Here is an 18,888-nt window from a genome sequence, read left to right on the forward strand (position 1 = left end):
CACGTGGGTCACGGAGACGCCACAGTTCCAAACAAGGGACGCAGCTCCGTTAACCTCAATTGCTCGTCAAGAACAATTACTGGTAAGTTAATAAAATAACAGCATTTTAAACGTTTTTTACATTTTTAAGCATTATCTACCAGAAGTATACTCTTAGACATCGTTATTTTTACATTTGGTTAGCATGAAATGTCGATGTTGATGTTAAAAATGGAATGGATTTAGGGGCCTAGCTTAAAGCTTGGTAACGGAGGCTAACGTGAGGTAATTAACGTGATCATTTCACTAAAGTCCGTTAACTTTTTATTGTCAGGTGACATTGTGTAAAGTTGTTTTGATTGTTAGGTTTTAAAACATTACCAAAATACTATATAGGCCTATAGAAATAATAAATTTTTGGTATTTCTGACGTATTTTCTCCGGTAAATTTATTAAATTACAACATTTTTGGCATAGTGAGGCATTAGCTGACTGGTCTTTAATTAAGTAAGTTTTTTTCAGCATGACTTTGCAGCTGTGATAATGAATTTATCAATTTCTTTGTTGTTGTTGTCAGGGAGGTCAGCAGATGTGGTGCTCGCTGCTGTCATGGATCAACCCTCATTAGGACTTCAGAACTTTTCTACAATGTCCAAACCCTTGAATTTGATCAAATACAGTTCATTGTTGCAGATTAATCTACCCAACAGTATAAATAGCAGTAAAATAACTTCTTTAATAAGGCTTGTTTTACATTTTCCATGATGACATTTTATAATAAAATGTTTGGTTTAAATCTGTTTTGTTTATTTTTTTTCACAACTGACACATTTATTTTGTCATTAATATGGTTTTAACCAGAAAAAAAGTTAAATTCATATTTTAATCCATCCATCCATCCATTATACCCGCTGAATCCGTCGATCGGGTCGCGGGGGTGGGGGGGCTCATTGTCCATCCGACACCAGAGAGAACAGACAGACTGAATGACATCTTCTACAGATGGAGTGTTTGGGACAACAGGAGTAGATCCTGGGAACAGACAGTAACATCAGGCTCTGTTGAAGGATGTAGATCTGAAGGTAAGCTGGACCACTGGCATGATTCAGTATAAAGGAGGACGAGGTAGCTGCCCCCTGCTAGCATGCAGGGGTACCCTCTACGATTTGAAATGGTGATAAATGTGTCTCTGCGCTCCAAAAAAGAAAAACGTTGATAAAATACATCGTCGGTGAAGTGATCAATGCACATTATGGGTCAATATTTACCGAAAATTGCGTCGTAAATGTTAAAGTTATCGTTTTTGTGCTCCGTCCCGCTAAAACCCGTTCAAAACTGACTGACAGCGCTGTGATGTTTGGAACTCCGGAGGCTCACATGAACCACGTGACAGCCCTAGCGGCGACTTCAAAGCGTGTCGCAACTCTGTATTACTCTATAGCTCTGGCACAACCAACACATGCAGAATAATACATAAATATTAAACCTAGCAACGACCCACACTGCATGAAAAGAGGGATTTGTGGATGTATGTGGCCCCTTACATGTCCGCATACGTTAAGCCCCTACATTTGCGGTGGTAAAAGTGAAAACTTGGCCCAAGTTGTCGCAAATTGACCTGGCAACTGCTCCCCCATGCCCCCCTCCCCTCCCCTACTTAGGAGAGCCTTTAATATGTAAATGCCAGTGATCAGGTCAGGAGCTGCCACAGTCATTTTCAAGTGGGGTGGGGTGAGGTGAGGTGGGGGGTGGGCAGGCCTGTTTCTACACGTTCATCACCATCACCTCCAACTCCAGCCAAGTTTGTTGCTGTGTTGTCTTGAAAAAGAAGAGGTGCACGCTGTCTGCTGGTGACAGGTGATGCATATCTGTTTTTTTTTCTCCCAAACACCTCTTTTGTAATACCGCTTTTTGTGGGCAAAATTCAAGGATTCAAGGATTCAAAGGTTTATTGTCATATGTGCAGTTAGAAACGTGTTTCCCTGAACAATGAAATTCTTTTCTTTGTTGCCCGCACTGGATGTCCAAATGTATAACGCCGCGTCGGTGTGCAAGGACAGATCTGTTTCCTTGAGGCCTTAGGCCTATTTCAGACCAGGGCGGCAAAGCGTGGCGGAACGGAAGCGATTTTCACCGGCGGAGGTGAAAATACATGGAAACAGATCTGTCCTTGCACACCGACGCGGCGGTAGTCGGGCGGTAGCGGCGCGGAGACGCCTCCGTCCCGCGCTGCTTTTGGAAAATAGAACTCGAGCGGAATTTGGACGGCAGCGGCCGGCGGCGGCCAGCGGTGTCCCGTTGAAATGAATGGGGAATGCAGACAGGGCTGGAGCAGAACCACCGCGGCCGCGGACTGTCCGGTGTGAAAAGCCAAGTTGAACACACCGCCTGATAACCGGCGTAAGACTGCCGTCGTTTCGCTGCCGCCACGCCACGCTCTGGTCTGAAATCGGCCTTACGCCGGTTATCAGGCGGTGTGTTCAACTTGGCTTTTCCCACCGGACAGTCTGCGGCCGCGGTAGTTCTGCTCCAGCCCTGTCTGCATTCCCCATTCATTTCAACGGGACACCGCCGGCAGCCGCCGGCCGCTGCCGTCCAAATTCCGCTCGAGTTCTATTTTCCAAAAGCAGCGCGGGACGGAGGCGTCTCCGCGCCGCTACCGCCCGACTACCGCCGCGTCGGTGTGCAAGGACAGATCTGTTTCCATGTATTTTCACCTCCGCCGGTGAAAATCGCTTCCGTTCCGCCACGCTTTGCCGCCCTGGTCTGAAATAGGCCTAATGCGGATTCCAAACGGCGGCGTTTAGGCTTATTGTGTATATTGTAGGCTACAGCAGTGTGTGTGTATAGTTTTCAATTCTTTATTATCAATATGGTTCTTATTACAATGTAAGCTATGTACATTGTGTGGTGTGGCAATAAAAGCGCTTTAAAAAAAAAAAGTTTCCTTTTTCATTTCCTCAATAGATTCACGTCATTCATGCCTGCATCCATAGCCTAGTCATAGTGCAGCTTATAAGAATGACGTGAATATATGAAGTACACAAACATCCCAGGAATATTAGTAATCATAATCACAATTATTAATCATAATTGCTGAGTGATATGCCCATATAAAGTATGCATATATTAACCTTATTGGCCAATGGGCGGTCAGCTTTACAGGAGCTTTTTTATGTAATCACGTGCCTTTTTCGTCCAATACCAGCGAGGCCAGTGAGAGGTCCAGGCACTCTCACAGCGGGGTGCTAATCGCTGGGCCATTAGCACCCCGCTGTGAGAGCCCGCCGCGAGTCGGGTTCGTTTCCGACGATTTTCTCGCTCAACAAACTTAAAGTTTGTCTGCCTGCAAGCGCCCAGGTGCGTCCGAAAATTAGGCAAATTCGCGGATGTTCACTGCCGTCCACAGTGACACAAATCCCTCTTTTCGTGCAGTGCCAACTTCAACCAGCTGTATGGCTTACCAAAAGCCCAGCAAACTAGCAACTAGCCTACATTATGTAGTGTCCACGAAACGCAATCAAGAAACGTCAAACAGCAAAGTGAACCCAATGACGCATACAGAATCAAGCTGTAAATTATCAGACTACAACTGCCAAATTCAACATAGCTTGTAATGTCCGCTGTGAAGTGTGCGCTTTTCTTGAGATTGAAAAGTGCTATCAGACAGCCCCGTGGTGCTAGTCATGGTACACTGCTAGCTGCTATATGAAATTGCTTCAAACAGAGTCAAAATTATGATTAATCCTATATTTGTCAAGGCGGACATACGTAAAGGAATCCCATTTTCCCTACCTCTTTGTGGGCATGCTATCCTTTTTGCCCTCTTGCTAGACACAGCTATCCTTGCTTCTTGCTTGGTGGAGTCAGTCACACACTGTCCATTTGCCTTCTTCTTACTTAGTCAAATGCTATTATTCCAATTGTGCTTTAAACACATGACAAGCCTTGTACTTTATTTTCTGACATCAAGTATGTTGGTTGGTGTATTCTGGATTAGAGCAGTCCGCCTCTGTCTTTGAACTGAGACTACTTGTGCATGTTGACTCGATGGAAATCTGATGTAGGCTATCTTTTTTTCTCATGGGAGAAAGGGAAGGACGGTCGTCTTGAGTGTTTGTAAGTTCAGTGCTTTAAAGTTGAAATAATATTAGTTTGATTTGTTAGTTTCATTTAACAAATCACAGGAAACCTCCACCTTGACACCTTAGCTCCACTCACTCACAGCTCAAACACATAACTTCAATGGGCATCAACAGCCTGCATCTCAGTGCTGCCGATGTTTTGGACTATGCGCGAGCTGCCTGCGAAGATGCGAAACGTCCGCTGGTGGTACAGTCCATCGAAGGGGTGTTCCAAAACGCATTTTATTTGGTTATTCATAGTACACGTTGAAAAATACTAGGTAACAAGACATTTTCAACACCTGATTTTAATAATAGATAATTTTTTCAGTACCCCCCAAAAGTGTAATTTAGTCCCATTTGGGGGGTATCAAGTCTCAATCGGGGGCGGTCAGACCCCCCCGGTACCCCCCGTAATTCGAACACTGCCGCCCTCCATGGAAACGGATTCCTCTTGGGTTTTCCCAGACTGTTTGACAGAGTCAACAGTCAGCTTTCGCCCAGGCTAGTCCAAATCCACCCTGAAGAGAAAAAACGGATTCATTAACTATTTCAGGGAGCAAGCAAGAATCAAATCCAGGTCGGGTCCAGGGTGAGATGCATAGGTTCCAGAAATACCCAAACATACAATCCAAAAGGTATAATCCAAAGGCAAAATCCAGGAGGCAGAAAAAAAGGTCAAGACAGGGCAAACAGGTCAAAAAACTTGCAGAGCCGATCAGGGATTGGGGTAGAGATCAGGGTCAAAAACAGGTCAAGATGAGGACTGCCCAGATGAAGCTCAGGCAACATTTCATCTGAACATTCAACATTTGACTTTTCTACCAAATAAAGACAAGGAAAAATACAAAATCAAATCCAGCTTTCATGAAAAAACAGTTTTCTTTCAACTTATTGCTTAGAACATCTGCAAGTTAGTTATTAGTGATTACAGGTCTCACAAAATAATTATTATTGGTTATATCATTATCATTAAGTATATTTATACACTTGCAATGGTATTTACAAATGCTGCCAAGAGCCCAGTATTTCCTATCAAGAACACCAGAAGCAGCATCTTCTTGAAGAAATTGCACTTTTATTGAGGAATCAAATAGATGAGGGAGAGATAGAAAGACAAAAACAGCATTAAATAATGCATATAGAGAAGTTTTAAGAAAGATTCATTCTTCATCCATCTGCGCTCGCCATAGTCTCATACAGCTCAAGTTCATTCACAGAGTTTACTGGACTAAAGTCAGGCTCTCCAAAATAAAAGCAGAGGTTGACCCCATCTGTGATAAATGTAGGCAGGCTCCGGCTACATTGATGCACATGTTTTGGTTCTGCCTCAAGTTGCTTCCCTTTTGGACGTCCATATTTCAAGTAATCTCTGAGGCCTTCCTCAAGACTATAGACCCTTCACCTCGAATCGCTCTCTTTGGTCTACCCCCTAGTAATGTTCGCCTTTCCAAGGCCAAGAAAGACGCCCTTGCCTTTGCTTCTGTAGTGGCTAAAAAGGCCATTCTTAAGACCTGGAAATCCTCACATCCCCCCTCATATGTACATTGGATGAGGGACCTACTGAATTGCTTACATCTTGAAAAAATCAGATACACAAGACAAAATAACATAGACAAATTTGACAGCACCTGGGGTCCGTTCATGTCCCTCTTTTCCTCTCTTGACCCCTCTGAACTCTCTCCTCTACTGACTCCCCAAGCCTAACTCCCACCTTGTCTTGTACTTATGTAACTTTGCTCTAAAATCCAGATACCCCCCCCATCCTTCCTCAGTGAAAACACTACCAGCTATTATCTCCTTCTTCTTTCCTCACCTTTGTTTCCTGTTCGTTTGGTCTTTTTTGCTTGTTTTTGAATATTGTTTTTATGTTACTGTTGCTATTTATGTTATTATTGTGTTATTATTGTTTGATTTTGTTTGTTTTTGTTTGTTTTTTCTCTTTATATTATTTGTATGCGAATATTGCAGTTCTACGGTCAGCTTTGCTGTTTATTGTCGTAAGGGGTGGCGGGTGGGTGGAGGGGATTTTTCATGTTACTTTTCCTCTGACATTGTCTACAATTTCTGGAAAAAAATAAAAACAGAATTTGGAAGAAAAAAAAAATAATAAAGCATATAGAAATAGAAATCTAAGAAAGGTTGCTATTTCTTACCATTTCATGTTGCTGCCTCTGACTGAGCTAACACAAAATTTTCTGTGTTATCACTGTTGCAGCTACCTGTGGACACATCTAATGTTTATTTTCAAATATATAAATTCATTTATTTCAACTTTATACTTGGTGAACAGTTTGCTGATAGCAGAAACAAGAGCTGCAGCCTGTTTGATGGGAAATTTCTGTGAGTTATTAACAATTTACATGCTTTTTAAAATCAGATAGTAGGCAATTTGGTGATATTCCCATAGACGTGGTCTTGACTGGTCTCAATGTCCACTCTGTTTGAGACCAAGACAAGACCAAAATGGTCTTAAGTACTACAAGACTACTTACAGGACAAAAAAAAGGTATATCAATCCACCTCTCAAAACAGTCATCCTACTCAGTTTCCTCTTTTTAAGAGTAATATAAGCTTTTTTTTTAAAGAAATTATACATCAGAAAAATTTAAAATTATTGTCAGTCGATCAAATGTTTGGAAGTTTATAAACAATAGCTTACATAATCATCTAGCCTTTGCTGGCTAACCTATATCACTAAATTTGTTTATCACACCAACATTTTCATGTGGTACTGGAAATCATCATCCACCATCTAAAACATCAAATCTGGTCATGCCATCACAAACAAATTTGGTTCAATCCAAAGTAGAAAAGTGTAACCTATTCACTACAATATCTATCAAATGCAGTGTTATTTCACTATAAACAGGTAGAATATTTGGCGTCACTGCCCATAGCTCTGATTGACAATTAATTGTGTACAATTAATTTTTACACAACACCTACAGTTTATAATAACTTTTTGATGTGTAATCATTATTCTTGATATGCATCTGAAAGATGACTGAATAGAAGTATTTGTGACACTTTGAGGAGTAGTAGTTTACAGCAATCAAAATTTTGATAAAAAATATGACCCTTTAAACCAATCCTCTTACCAGCAAGAATATGACCAATAGTGCCAGCCCCAAAGTGCATCCAGCTAAAGATGATCCTCCTCTAAATGCATAGTAACAGATGTGACATTTTAGCAAATGTAAATGTATTTTCAAAAAAATCTTGGTTCTCACAGGTATGATAAAGCACTTGTTTGCGACAGTAATGAGCATGTCACTAAACTTGATTTGAGGAGACAGTGGAGACGGTCTAAGAATTGCCATAATTGGCTGGATGACAGACAGTGCAACGACACTAAAGCCTATGTAAGGGTGAGAACCTGCAGACTAAAGGGAAGGAAAAGAAAGTCAGGAAGAGGAAATGCAGTGTTTTACTTTTAAAAATAGTTTGACTTAATGTCATCATTTTCTCTGCCAAGAAAATGCCAAAAACCATACTAGAACTACAGGTAAATAATTACAATCACTTCAGTATTTACTTTTAGTACTAGGTCTATCTACCAGGACCCATTCACAAAAACTTGATCTCTTGGAGAATATGCATTGAACCATATTTAGTTAGTAGCCAGTGGTTAGTTTCCAATGGCAGGCCAGGACAAGAAGATACAATGATTTTGTAATTTGAAATAATACCTCTGTGGCTACATTCTACACTTGATGCTTCTAATTCAGAAATTTTTGCAGTTCATTAAAACTTGTGTCTTAGTTTAATTACTTGCTCACCTTTTTGTGTTTGTTTTGATGCCATGGAAATTTGATCATCATCACATATCACTGTTCTTAAACAGTGAAAATGACAGAAAAGTTACTCATGATTGTAAAAAATAACCCTAAATTCTCTTCTTTTCAATATTTGTTTTTCAATTCAATGTAATAACAAGCGATACAAACAAATTTATTCTATATCCTGACACAGATTTGTTCTTCTGTACTTGTCATAGTGATACATCACAGCAAAATAGATTAAATCATTTTAAAAAATGTACTGTCCCAGTTGATGTCTTCTCTCTTAATCCTTTTAAAAACTTTTTTCTATGCTCCAAGCACCATCATGTCACCATGAGAGTCTAGAATATAAAACTGCAACATAATATTTAGATGGGCAAGTGAATGTGTCAATGTTAACATTTTAATGCATGTGGAGCCCCATGAGTTAGATTCTAGTTTTCACATTGTACCATAAGGCAATGATGGGTGGAAATTGCTTTCAGGCTTTTCTCCATTCTAAAATCCCTAACAGAATTAGTATCAACCCATTTTACAACATTTAGAGTCCTGTATAATGTTTCTCTTACAAAATAATATGTCTTCAAATCTCTTAAATCTTATTAGCATTTTCCTCAGGGATCTCTGTGAGACCGAAAACCTCTTTTAAGACCTTGGCATTGTTGAAATAATTGACAATACAGTTTAGAATTAGGTAGGGAACTTTCACCCTGAGGTTCAGCTCTTTGCAGCACTCATAATTCAAGTTAGGATAGCCTCAGTTTCAAATATATTGATGTTCTGATTTATCTTTCTTGACACAGCAGTCTGCTAGAGCGAGGAATGAAATCATCATACCCAGATAATCAGTGTGGAGTAAATACTGAAATTTTCACGAGTGAATTAAACAAGAAAAATAACTAGAATATTTTCCTTATCCTAGATATTGGTGCTCATCTTTAAAGGTGCCATTGTGCACTCTTCTTCATAGTTCTTCATTTCATCTTGGCTCAGCTTACCCACTGTTGGTTTCTCACCCACTTCATCTGTTGGGATTGCCACAGAAACTCCATTACATCATGTGAGCTGTTCCAAAAGTTCTGACTCCCATTATGCATAATCTTGAAGGTGGCATGGCAAATCGGGACAGAATAACTCACTGGTTTTCTGGACACAAAATATAAATAAATAAAATACCACTGAATATGTTGCATCCCTCTGCAACTCCAACAGCCTAGTGGCAACGCATAAAACTTTTAAATGGTTATGGGCTAGTGAATGAGTTTGAGTTTAGCGGGAGGGGCTTTAACTCCCCCTAAAGTTCTAATCATTTAACGTTCCTTTCCTTGCGTTCTTTGTCATCATGTTAACACAAACTGAATGCTCCAGAACAGCAAACTGCGAAAAGTTTTCTTCCTAAAGAAATGGTCACACTTGTTGATGACAATAATTTGGCATTTGGCTGCTGCTTTGAATTTGAATTCTTCTGGAAGCGTTAAGGGCATACTTCATTAAACGGAAATCATTTCTGCATGTTGGCTTTGTTTTTGTCAAATAAATAGTAACACTGTGAAAATATCATCTGTTGCTTTGCATCCAAATATGTATCTACTTCATTGTAAGACCTCGTAAGGACGAGAAAAGTCATACTTGTCTCACTCTCTCTGTCAATTTACGATTTTAAGTTGAGGTTCCAGAAAAGCATTTATACAACACTGAACTTTATGGAAATGTGTATATTTTCATCAGATGAAACATTACTAATACATATCATACAGTCATGCAGTATCTTCCTATCCAAACAAAAACTTTTAGGTAAGTCTAATTCAACTAAAAGTGACAGTCAATGTAAGAACCTCTAAAGTAAGATTATTCAAATGTCAGTGTGTATTAATGTTGATTTTCTGTTATGTCAGCTAACAGTTTCACAGGCAAGCATATCAGTAAGTACCCTACGCTATACTTCCATACATGCAAACATAGAACTAATCCCCTTCATAATGAAATAATTCAGTCAGTGAGAAAACCTGCTGATAGATTCTGTTGGTAGCTGTTTTGAGAGCACAGTCTCTGTGATGAGTCACGATGAACAAATGTTTGGATAAATTCAACACTGTGACAATCGCATTGCGGAACAGCATGTGACCAACACATCTGAGTCATTTACACACATACTGTGAACAGCTCAACGAACACACACAAACTCAAAATAATTTTACAGCATAGAAGCTGATTAACAGGAACATGTGAGAAATAAAGTTTAATTTGCTGGGGTAGAAACAACACAAATAATGTTTCAACCTACAAGTATCTAAGGGGGTTTAACAGTAACAATGCACATGAGGAAGTTCACTAATATTTTTATAATATATTGTTTAGTTTCTTTGAATTGTTATGCGATGAACTGAGCAACAGTACAGTCATTCAAGTCTTGTTTTAATTCCTTCTAATTAGAGCAATAAAAATATTTTGCATAATTTAGTGAGAAAGATCTGTTCTCTCATGTTTGAAATAGTCTCCTATAGTCTAATCTTTTGATCATTTATGCTTTCCTTTGGCCTAAGAGACAAGGCAAGCGTATTTAATTTGCTTACTCCCAGAGTTTATTTTGTAAGGAAGAATGTTGCTTAAGCTTCACAGCATAAAAATAACACAGCAAACCCTCTGCATGGAGCCCAGAAACTCTGGAAAGGAAAGGATTATTTTTACAACCCCCTGTGATTTAAGAATCTCACCTCTGTGACATGTCTGTTCTGTTTATTAAGTTAACCTTTCATCTTTCACACAACAAATATTTTAACCATTTCAATTACCTTTTTGAGCTGCGGTATTAAAGAAAGTTTAATGTTACAGTGTGTAATGTTTGAAGAGAATATTTGTAAAGTGCATATGGTTTGATTAAAAATGGAGCATCTTAATTAGTCGGCTTCTTCAGGACTGATGCAGAACATCATTCCTGTGCATCACAGTAGACTTACAGTACATAATAGCTCTCTCCAATGACTGTTGTTCAAATAATTTATATAGGATACTACTAGAATATTACTTACTTACAGGGATTAAAGTATTTCTCATTCCAGTTCAAATCCAGGATAAAGTATTTAATATTCAATAAAAGCCAAAGGTTTAAATGTTTATTTTTTTTGTTGTTATTATTTCATTTCCTATAACTGCAGAGGCTGAGAAATAAGTCTTAAACATTTTAAGTTTTATCAAAACCCTTACAGTTTGAAAATACTTTCTTCCGCCGATTTTTGTCCTTCAACTAATTCAGCATACTTTCAGCTATTTCAACAATTTTGGTATTAAAATGTTCAGCTCTTTCAGCACATTACTGTTATTGTTTCTTGTATTTCAAACTTTTAAACTTTTTAAGATATTAAGCTTTTTGTGCAAGTTTTCCTCCCTTTAAAAGTAATGGTAAATCCTTTCAAATCCTTTTTTAGCTCCTTCAGCTTTAGCTTCTTCAGATTTTTTAGCAAGGTAATTCAGCTCATATGCATTCTCACTGCTGTTTCGCAGGAACAGCAATTTTCTAGTATAGAATTAAAGTTCATATTCAGGCTATCATTTTCAACATATACATGAATATTAAAGTCACCCACTACAATGACTTTATCTGTACTCAGCACTAACTGGGATAAAAACTCTGAGAATTCAGACAGAAACTCAGAATAAGGGCCAGGTGGTCGATACACAACAACAAACACGGTTTCTGTGATTTCCACTTTGCGTGGGAAAAACTGAGAATCAGAGATTCAAAAGAGCTCAAACTAATCTTGGGTCTGGGACTGATTAGTAACCCTGATCTGAAAATAGCTGCCACTCCTCCTCCTCTGCCTGTGGTTCGAGGAACGTGAACATTTAAACAGTCACAGGGAGTTGATTCATTAATGCTAACATGATCCTCCTGCTGCAGCCAGGTTTCTGTAAGACAAAATATATCAATATGATGATCACAAATCAACTCATTCACTAACAGAGACTTCGAAAGGAGAGATCTGATATTCAGCAAACCACATGTAATAGTTTGATGTTTTTGTTCAGTTAAAGTTTTTGTTTTAATTTTTTTTTTTGCACAAGAGGATTTGCTCCTTTTGTGTTAATTGATTGGGTGGGTAGCAGCAGGTGGGAAGCTGCAGAGAAGTGTGTAAGACTACAACTCTGCATCCTGGTCTGAGCCTTGGGTTGTCATGTTTTAGGGTGGCAAATAAATTCGTCCATATTTCTAGAAATGAGAGCAGCTCCTTCCAAAGTGGGATGGATGCCGTCTCTCCTCATCAGACCAGGTTTTCTCCAGAAAGATTGACAATTATCTATGTAGCCCACGTTGTTTGCTGGACACCATCTAGACAACCAGCGATCGTAGGACGACATGCGGCTAAACATGTCATCACTGGTCAGATTGATTTGGTGAGAATTGATGAGAAGCATGGTTGTATGACATCTGTTCTTATGCAGGTACGGGTGCAGGCAAAGGCCAGTGTCTTATTTCTCAGCAAAATTGGACCCTGTGGCTGCAGGTCTACCTGGTTGTCTTCGTGCTGTTGCAGCTGCAGAGGAAGCTGTCCTGGCCTCCCGAGATAGGCTACGCTAGTTTGACTGTTTTGGTTCCTCATTCAATTGCCATTATTCTTCTCGAGCAGAAAACTTCACATCTTTCAGCTGTTCGCTGGCTCAGATACACTTCAGTGCTCCTTGATATACCAAATGTCACTGTTAAACATTGTTCTGTTCAGAATCCTGCTACTTTGCTTCCGACTCTTGATGATGGGGAGCCTGTTCAGCTGTTCTGGAACAGGCTCTTTTCTTGTTTTCACTTCCCTCTTTTTGCAAGCGGAAGACACCCTCACAGATTTTCATGCTTTGCAAACTTTTACCTCTGCAGATGAAAAACGCATTTGGTCCTCCGCTGGTGCAACTCATACAGATGGTGTTTGGCTGGGACCTGATTGTAAACCCTGTCTTCCTAAACACTTTTTCCCACATTTTGCAAAATTGACACACGGGTTGGACCATGTGTCAAAAGGGGGGATGCTGAATGCTCTCACTACTCATTGGTTCACAAAAGGATTCAGCTCGTATGGACAAAAATACTGTCAGTCATGTATGGTTTGTGCCACACACAATGCAGTAAATAAAGCACTGCTGACAGAAACCATTCCAAGGTGGGGCATTCCAGAGAAGATCAGCAGTGATAATGGCACACATTTTGTAAACACAGCATTGACCGAGGTTGGTAAGTTACTGGGAATAAGCTTGCGTACACATTGTGCTTATAATCAACAGAGCGGAGGTGCTGTGTCTGTGGAAAGAGAAAATGGTACTTTAAGGTCCAAGTTAGCTAAATGCTGTGAAGAAACGGGTCTGCCATGGACAAAAGCATTACCTATTGTGCTCACCTATATGAGGATGAGAATTAGAGCTTGAGTGCTCAGCCCATTTGAAATTTTATTTGGCAGACCTCCTAACCTGGGAGTGGGACCTGTAACCAGACCCCTCCCCTCCACAACTGTTTCTGTTTGTGATGATGCAATGTTGTCTTACTATCGAAACCTTTTCACTGTCCTCTCTCAAGTTTCACAGACAGTGAAAGCAGCACTTCCAGCCTCAGCAGACACACCCCTGCACCCACTCCAACCAGGTGATTGGGTAGTGGTGAAGGAACTTTGCACTGGAACACTGGAAGTCCGAACGCTGGCAAGGCCCGTTCCAGGTGCTACTGGTCACTCACACGGCTGTTAAAGTCGCCACCCTGACATACATCAGCCTAACCAACAGGCCCTGAAGGACAAAGAAAAGAGTAAAAAAAAAAGCTGTCTAAAAGCTGTACTCCACGGGTGTGTTAAGTGCTAGTAACCTCTGACACCGAAGTTTGAGACATCCCCACCAAGACCTGCGATGAAGCGACGTGGTCGTCACAAGTGCGAACAATGGCAGAAACTATTTGTTGTTTGTGTTTTATTTGTAACCAGCCTGTGCATATTTTATCTTGATTTCACAGGCAGCAATAATAGAGATCATCTTAGAGATGCCTCTCCTTGTGGCAACTCCAGAAATGTTTTACGAGAACCATGGGTGACGTGCAACATTTGGTATCAATTGGCAAATTATTCTGTCAGATCTGTCACCAATGATTCTTGTGTGGTTTGTATGAAAGATGCACAGCATGTTGCTTTTACAGGAGTGCCAGGGGAAGTTGACTCTTTAACTTGTACTTCCTATGCCATCTGCTCTAAAGGCAGTCTTAATGAGACGCTATACCTGCCTGAGGTTGCCCCTGAGTTGGCAATGTACCTATGCCGGGGTGCTATAAATTGTACCTATCACTTGTGTACTTATTGTTGGCTGATGAGAGGAGTTATTTTAAGGGCCTGGATGTATGGAAATATCATAGTGAGGGAGACCACTATCCTTGGTGTACTGAATGTCCGCCCCTCACCAGTCGCATTATTCTACCACCGCCACATTTTAAGTTATCTAGACTAGAGCACAAAATACTTATATGGTTTGCTATGAATCCCAACCTGAATCTGCAAATTAATTCAACAGAATAAAATTTCCACCACACTATGCTATTTTAAAGCTAATTTGAACTGATTTCAATTTTAATGTGGATAAAATGCTGACCTTTTATCAAGAGGATATTTGGATATTTTCACCTTTTCATAAATATCGTAAAACCACTTCAATCATACCTTGCTGAGATCTACCATGTGCAAGAAATAGGTAGTAGCTCTGGTTTAAGTCAAATCTGTTAGATAGGATGCTGTTTCTATGGAAACGGCATTGAATGACTCAGTCAACCAGCCTCGAGGCTTGACCCCAGAGAGTCTCCTGGAAACAGGGAGAGAAAGATCAACTATGACAAGTGTGACAACTGTGTGTTTGTTAAAAAAATACAAATGTCACTAGGCATGTTTTTGAAGACAAATATTTTTGTGTGTACCTCTGTTTCTAGCTCAGGGTGTGTTCGCCCAGTGACATATACAGCTCTGATAGTGACTCTACCTCTGTTATTCATACATAGATTTCATCATTCAACTTCAAAGACAGAAACACTTACACTTATATATATATATACTGATCATCATGTTCAGTTAAAAAAAAATGTGTCAGATTGTAGAAGGAATCTAAACATTTTTCAGTGACTTTGCAAACAAAATCATCCTCAGCTGTTAATGGCCCAAGAAACAGCAAGGAAATTCACCAAATTAGAAACCTATTGATGTCATATAGTTTGTGTCATTAAATACCTCCTCTGCATGCAAAGGCAGACAATAAAATGTTGGATATCTCCAGAAAAGTTTAATTTTGGTTATTAAAAAGGGTTTACTTACAAGAAATTGTTAGGTCCTTTCAGCCCATGGCAATCACCAGCAGATTGCATATTTTCTGCTATAAATCATTTACATGGCTCAGGTTTCACTTGACTAAAGAACTAATGTCACTTTAGAACATTTAACTGTGTATAAGTAGTGGTAACCAATGGTCTCTAACGTTATCCCTTTCATCTATGCATCTATCCCAGACCAGTCTAATCAGAAATTGTAAAATACCTGTCAAACATGTAGTTTTACAATCCAGGCTTCAAAATTATGAGAGTAATCCATCCATTTTCTATACCCACTTAATCCAATTAAATTCAGTCTATCCCAGCTATCATTGGGCAAGAGGCTGGGTACACCTTGAACAGATTGCCCATCCATCACAAGGCCACACAACCATGAATGCTCACACTCACTCCTTGGGTTAATTTCACCGATTATTCTAGCATTGTTTTACTGTGAGGCAACAGTGCTAACCACCATACCACCATGCAGCCCTAACTGTGAGATGACAATGTCTTTAGTTCGGCTTTTTTTTTTTTTTGTCAAATGTAGCATTACTTCATGTGATAGAAACCTAAACCAGCGAGTATTGTAAGTCTTTGATGATGTACATTTTTCTGAGCAAAATGTAAATCTAATTGTAACCACGTACATTCATTCTAACACTAGCCCTATACTTTTTACTCCCTACTGTAACATTAGCAGATGGGAGCGAAAAAAAGAAACGTAAGTAAATGTCAGGAGAAAACTAACTGGACTAAGGAAAAGGTCCCGAAGGATGAGACTTGTAATCTCTCAGGCACCGAGGCAATTTTTGTACGTTGGGAGTGGCAACTGTCAACATAATCCCATCGGCAATTTGTAAAGTGGAAACATCATCAGAAGCACGACTGTATCGTGGTCAGATGTTTGCGGGCAGCAGATAATTGTGTTTCCAACACAGTCTCACTCCAGAATGTATAATAACTATATTGGTCGACAGAGCCAAACAGCAAATTCACATAGTTTCAAAGACTGTAAAATTACTATAATTGTATTAATTTGATTAAATTCAATAAAACTTTATTAATCCCTTTAGAAATATTATTTTGCTACAGTTTAAATTAATGTTATTGATTAGATTAAAAAGATAAAAAAAAATAGAATAAAATAAAGATAAATTGTTAAACTTTTGGAAAGTTGGAAGTGTAGCAGAGAAAGAGGTGCATGACTGAAATTTCAAGTGACTGGAATCAGGTTATTGATTTTTAGGGCTTGGCAACTTATCTGATGTTACACTCAGCGTCGGTAACACAGGTAAACATGGACAAAAAACTCACAGCCAGGAGACAGAGATGCCTGTTTGGAGTCTGAAAAAAAAAGGTATTAATTCAATTCAGTTTTTTAATATAGCATCAAACTCAATGCACTTCAAAGATACAGACCAATTCAAGTCATTTGCAATCAAATTTACTGTAATCCAATTTAATCGAATTCCAAATTATATATATATTTTTAATTATTATTTATTTATTTCACCATGTTATGGTGAAATTAATAATATTGCATTCTCAATATTCCTGCTGCAGGCTCCAAGTTCATCCATTTTTTTTTCTTGTGATTTAATGAGGATCAAGGGAAGAATATGGTTTAAACATTTTCCTTCTTTCTCTCTTTCCTGCTGTGCATCCTAGACATCTCCTTTTTAACTCATTTAGATTTGGGGACTTATTCCAGGAATTACTTGGGTTTTAAAATGGCTTTAGATGTTATAATGATGGAACTCTCTACTGCAAGAATCCATGGGGCAAGAGTTTCAACAATACAAATGTGGGAAAGAACTGCAGAGGGGGTTACAGACTTGCTGGCGAATCATGCACAATGAGATGTCTCACATGCTTTCTTTTGTGTGTTTTTTTAATTTATTTTAATTTATTTATTTATTTATTGTTTTTATTTTATTTTATTTTTTTTCTCTTTCTACATTTTGATACTTGATGTCATTATAGCATTAGGTAAAAAATACATGCCTTGACTACTGTTAATTGTAACTTAACTTTTTCTTTTCTTTTATTTCGCTTATGACCAAATGGGTCATGTGATGTGTATCTAAGGTTGGGGTGGGGTGGGTGGGTGTTGATCACTGATTTGTAATGCTCCTGTTTCCCATCTTGGGATTTTGTTCATAAGTAAAAAACAGTGAATCATAAAAAAAAAAAAAAATGGCTTTAGTGCCGGAGCTAACAACTCGCTAGCTAACACAATCAGGGTAACGTTAACGGTAAACTACTACCAAAACCACGCGTTTAAAATTGAATTTCTTTGGCTCCAGGTGCCATATCCGTCATTCCTTCACCCATCCACCAATGGCATACTGGTAGGCATCCGTGCTCTTAAAAGCTTTCAGGCTGTCTCGGCTGCCAGTAAATGTCGGGGAAGCAAACACCCTTTCCACTTTTAAGACTAGGCTTAAAACTTTCCTTTTTGATAAAGCTTATAGTTCAGGTGATCCTGAGATATCCCATAGTTAAGCTGCGATAGGCCTAGACTGCTGGGGGGCCTTATCTGTCACACCTTTCCTCACTTCACTCTCTTTTTCCCCCGTTTAATTTCTCAAATGATATTATGTACAGGTGACATTATTGTGGTCATTAACTCGTGTTTCCCTGATCTTTTGAATGGTGTTACAGTGGTTTTTACCCCCTCTTTTCTGTCTTCTCAAACCCCAGCTGGTCGAGGCGGATAGCCACCCTTCCTGAGTCTGGGCCTGCCAGAGGTTACTTCCTGTTAAAAGGGAGTCGTTCCTTTCCACAGTTGCCTCAGATAGGGAGATTGGCCTGAAGACAAGTTTCGGTGCAATCTGTTGGTTTCCTTAGCAAGGAAATTGTTTTTGAATTGGCTCTATATGAATTAATTGGATTATTTTTAAATTAATTATGATTACAATGAATTGATCTCCAATTGGTTTGAATTGGACTATATTATTTAAGTGCCTTGAGATGACATTTGTTGTAATTTGGCATCATATAAATAAACTGAAAACTGCCACACTTTCAGCTTTCCAACAGTTTGTGAATTGCTCCTCCAGAGAAATTATAATACATAAGAGGTGCGTACAGTTCCTTTGCTTTTGCTACCTTAGAAAAATCAGACTATATTATGGTTTCTTCACATCCACCTACAAATTCATTGTTCGGTGACAACCTGTGACCAAAAGAACTTTGAGGAGGTGGTCTAAGGAAGCTCAAGAAACTCAGAATAGAGCTTTATGGCCACAGACTGAAAATATCTTTCTGATCCATATAGAGATCACATTATTTCCATGACTGAGAGAGTGACAGACTATCAACTTCTGTGTAGAGATTATCACCCAGCAGGTGTTTCCCCAGTAATGAGTCTTGGATCATCAGTGGCCTGAAAAAAAGCTACTACCTGAAGGGAGACTTATTGAGGAATGTACAGAAATAGTTGGGAAGAAAGCTATAAGAGAGCATGGAGGTGTACAGGAAAAGGAAACTGGAGTTCTTCAACTTTAGCCTGAAACAGGAGAGAGGTTTCCAGATGTTGTGGAAGACATCCTGCCTTGTTTTAGAGCTTAGAATTTTTTTTCATAAAACCTGGCTCTGTACCGAGAGCTGTGCCGGCTTCCCCGGGCCACATGTTGAAGCGCCCTTGGCAAGACACTGAACCTAACGTTGCCGACCGATGCAT

This window comes from Odontesthes bonariensis, chromosome 20 (assembly GCF_027942865.1).
Source record: "Odontesthes bonariensis isolate fOdoBon6 chromosome 20, fOdoBon6.hap1, whole genome shotgun sequence".
Classification (NCBI taxonomy): domain Eukaryota; kingdom Metazoa; phylum Chordata; class Actinopteri; order Atheriniformes; family Atherinopsidae; genus Odontesthes; species Odontesthes bonariensis.